This window comes from Macrobrachium nipponense, chromosome 41 (assembly GCF_015104395.2).
Source record: "Macrobrachium nipponense isolate FS-2020 chromosome 41, ASM1510439v2, whole genome shotgun sequence".
In the NCBI taxonomy this organism is placed as follows: Eukaryota; Metazoa; Arthropoda; class Malacostraca; order Decapoda; family Palaemonidae; genus Macrobrachium; species Macrobrachium nipponense.
Window position 1 is genome coordinate 13,394,314 of NC_061102.1, and position 4,539 is coordinate 13,398,852.

Here is a 4,539-nt window from a genome sequence, read left to right on the forward strand (position 1 = left end):
GTTTGCTAATGAATACAGACAGCCTTTGTCTCGTATCCTGCTTGAGTACTGCACCCGTCGACGTGTTACTTGCATTAGTTGTCAAAATTAGGAACCTAAGGGATAGAAGAAATGTTAGTGTTGCTGTAGAACTCAAGATTTCTTTGGCCAATTGAAAAGTAGTCTCTTGTTTGTCAGATTATCAACAAAGATATTACTTTTCCCTTCAAGTAGCCATATAAAGAGGACACTATTGCAACTACGTAGGTTGGATATAAATAGGAAATTATCTATCATGCCAGTAAATTCTTTGATCACTTTCATGAATGTTTGGTCCAGTTGGTCATGCCAACAAATTCTTGGGTAGCTCTTATGGTGTTTGGACTTGAGAAATGTGATAGCTTGGACCTTCATCTGGAGGGGTTTATTTGATGACCAAGAAATTCAAATGTACTTTTTGCCAATTCACATTTACCTTCCCGCACCATTAGCCCTTTTTCTGTAAGTTTCTCCAAGACTTGCCCTATTTCCTTTATGTGCCATCTTTAGTTAGACTGAACATCATGATATTGTCAAACGACACAGCAGGGTTATTCTCTCAGTATACGTAGTATCTCATCCACGAGTTGTAGGAAGGTCGCACCAGCATTTCAAATGCCAAAACAGCTGCATTAGTTGAATGTGTCCCAAAGGGGGTTATGATAAGCTTTGTTTCTTTAAAAACTTCCTTTACTCTTCCTTTGCTAGCTATTGTTGTGAACACTTTGGCACCTTTCAGTAGTGTTTTGTTGTGTCAACGATGTTAGGCAGATATATCCGTCTGGTATTGTTTTGACTGTCGTCAATAGTCACTGTAGGGCTGCCATGTAGTACATACTGATGAGGCTTGAGAGCTAGCATTGAAGACTGAATTATTCCTTTACTTTTAAATTATCCCATACATGTGCGATTATATGATTATATATATATATATATATATATATATTATATATATATATATATATATATATATATATCATATAATATATATATGATATATATATATATATATATATATATATATATATATCAATATATATGATATATATATATATATAGTAATATATATAGTATAATATATATATATATATATATACTATATATATAAGCTTATTATATTTTGTATATGTCCGCTTTTATCTTCAGGCAGTTTTTTAAAGGACAAAATATTTGTGTTTTTCCATTACCATTATGTTCAATGAGTAGCAAAATGGGGACTGAATCTTCACCGTAATGATTTAACCACTGTATGAAATGCGAGCCAATGTCAAAAAGTCCTGTTATATAATGATTGTTATCAAATATATAATTTTTGTCAAATGGTAAGAAGTATCACATAATTAGGTCATTATTATGAAACCTTTCCGGTTGTTTCAGTGAGTGTCGTTCAACGCATGCAGAGCTGCTCATTGCGCAACACCTTTTTTTTTTTTTTTTTTATCAATCGAACAACGTGTTTCCAGGCGAAATGGATGTATTTTACCCAACTTGAAGATTATTACCACAACAAAACGACGGATTCTCAGAACGTAATTAACATGAGAAAAATCTTTTCGTGTTCAATAGGCGGACAAATAAACGTCCAGTTGTTGCACTGACTTGTCGGTAACGTTCGGCAGTGTATATCACCGAAGATCATGTAGGCTAAATAGCTTACCAGCGCTGTCTTTCTGTTCATTATATAAGTAAATACAAGCGATCCTATAAGTAAAACCTAGTCTACAAGCAACGTGCTTAACTACGAGGCATATATAAGACTTCATGTACTGGTTCATTTACCTTTAGCGATATTAGAATCGGTTCTATTTTTAGACGGTTAATCAAGTTGAAAATAGTCGCTTTTTAACTTCAGTTATATTATTTCATCGACTGAGTCCTTGTCTTTGTATACATAACCAAGGAATTAATTTTTTCAGAGAAATTATACGGGTAATTATAGCAAATATTTTCTCTAGTTTTATTAACATGAAGGTGATAAGAACTAGACTAATGGCTATCACTGTGGCTATTTTTGATGTAGTCATTATTCACAAGTGTGCCACTTGTTGAAACAACATATGTATGCATAACTTGATCACGAAATAAATATGTATGCATATAGTGAGGTTGCCCATAAAAACACCAAAGAGGGATGGTAATATTATGTTGGAATTAATCAAGAATCTTGGTAAAGAACCGACCTTCTGCTACGAGTATCCGTTTCAAGAAAGTTCACCCACGAAGAAACGTCAATACATGGCCATGTTTAATAACTGACTTTTCCACCGACCACCAGTAGCTCATTAACATATTTTTTTCACATTGTATAGATGACTGAGAGCGCACGTGTCTCCTGAATGTTCTCAGGGTAATTTGCGTGTTCCAACTGTATCATCATCATCATCATAGAAGCTCCGTCTAATCGGTAGCTGTGTTGAAAATTATTTGTACATGTAATGTTTGTTTTTTATATGACGCAATATAAGCAAAACTTAAAATAGAAGAAAGGGTATATTAAATATAGAAGAGATTTTTAAGTTAAACATACATAATTATATGATATATATATGATATATTTATAATATATATATATATATTATACTATATATATATATTATATATATATATATGTGTGTGTGTGTGTGTGTGTGTGTTTTGCATATAATTAAGAATTTACCTAAACCTTCGAATTAAAAGATGTATACATATCGATTTTTTGGCGTAAATCTCCTTTGGATAAAGGAAGAAAATTTTTTGTGTTCAAGAAATGTAAGTATGAATGTTTGGTATGTTGATACATGGTAAGTGGTAAGGAATATATATATTTATTAATATTTGGTATACGTATTAATATATGGGGTGTTACTTTAGTTGGCGGTTTGCCTGTGATATTCTATTTGATTTTAACAAGGCCGTACACCGCAAGTAAAGAATTATGTACGTAACTATTTTTTTTTTTTTTTATAGTAAACGCATGAGAGATTTGCGTATCGCATAGCAAAGTTTTTTTTTTTTTTTTTTTTCTGAAAATAGATTTAAAAGAAAACAAATAGCCTTTTGTGACAACCCAGTGAGCAACTTCCATGTTAATTTAATCTGATGATGTGTAACCGCAGATCTTAATTGCTTGTCCTGCATTATCATTTTTTTCTCCCTACAGGTAATAGTATCGTCAGCGCGCATCACGTGGTTGACCGTAGGCATTACGAAAGGGTTTTTGTTACGTCCCTTCGTTTGCTAGTTGTACCTAATATTTTTTGTAGGCCATCAATTTAGCTCCATTCACGCTTCTTCTTCATTCTTGTCGTCCAAGACAGTTGCACTTAGTCGCCTTTATTTTCTGGAACTCTTTATCTTGCTGTTCAACCACTCCAACTCCCTCTTTCCACTGCCATAAAGCTCAGTGGTCGATAGTGCCGCAAAGCTTGGTTTGACAGCTTAAATCTCATAAATCAAGTACTCATTTTTAAGTAGGCTACTCTATTTTGATTTTAAATGACACTGTTTGACTATCAGTAGTTTGATAACATCTAAAACACTCGTTATGGATTATGAGCTTTTCATGAAGGATATCTTTGCAGGATCCCCGTTTACTTTTATGGAAGCTCCAGAATGTCTTTAACAGCTGCAAGGTATTTAGGTAAGCACATTTCAGCCTACTGCTACCTACATAACAGTAATCTTTCTTTCTATATCCGTTTATCTGTCTATGATTATATAATCACCCTCTGTTGCCGTTTTGCGACATTGTGTACGTCAACCTCACATAGCAGGAGGGAAAACTAAGCGTTCAATGCAGAACTAAAAACAAATCAGCTGCTTCGTAAATCTACATCCAAAGTTCCGGAGCACAACAGCTACTGTTCCTCCGTCCCAATCAAAGCACCTCAGTGGCGTGGTCGGTATGGTGTTGGCTTACCACCTCGGTGGCCGCGAGTTCGGTTCTCGGGCATTCCACTGAGGGGTTAGAGATGTGTATTTCTGGTGATAGAAGTTCCCTCTCGACGTGGTTCGGAAGTCACGTAAAGCCGTTGGTCCCGTTGCTGAATAGGTAACCACTGGTTCCATGCAACGTAAAAAACACATACAAACAAACAATCCATCCCAATCATCCTTCACAAACATTATACCCCACAATGTATTTTACCTTCCATGCAAATTTACTGCTCTTGAGAATGGAGACCTTTTCTTGTACTTATCTCTTCATCTATCGTCTATTCAATATTTCTTTCTTCTATTTCATATTTTATATGACTATCGTTTCATACCACCGTATCATCTGATATCCAAAGAAATCCTTAAAACTGATGATTTACTCATGTGTGTTTCGATAAGTCTCCCATTCATCTTTCCCGTTCTCTCTCATTTCCCGTCTTTCCTTTCACTTCCCACAACAGCGTTGGTCGTGTTAAGCAGTTACTTCTGTCCAGCAGAGAGCTCGAATGGGACGTCATCGTACTTAAAATCAATGGATTTTCGGCCTCTTTCTTTTGACAGGTAAGTTCATTCAATTTTTTAAACATCTAAACTTAATGCTGATTT

At 34.8% G+C, this 4,539-nt stretch overlaps 1 long non-coding RNA gene across 1 annotated transcript in view; it reads left to right on the forward strand.

Annotated features, from left to right (window-relative positions):
- The first annotated feature begins 3,575 nt into the window (after positions 1 to 3,575).
- The window catches only part of LOC135212875 (uncharacterized), a 4,835-nt gene continuing 3,871 nt past the window's right edge, over positions 3,576 to 4,539 (forward strand). The window contains exons 1-2 of the long non-coding RNA XR_010314005.1: positions 3,576 to 3,637; positions 4,395 to 4,494. This is a non-coding gene — a long non-coding RNA (uncharacterized LOC135212875). The remainder of the gene's footprint in view (positions 3,638 to 4,394; positions 4,495 to 4,539) is intronic.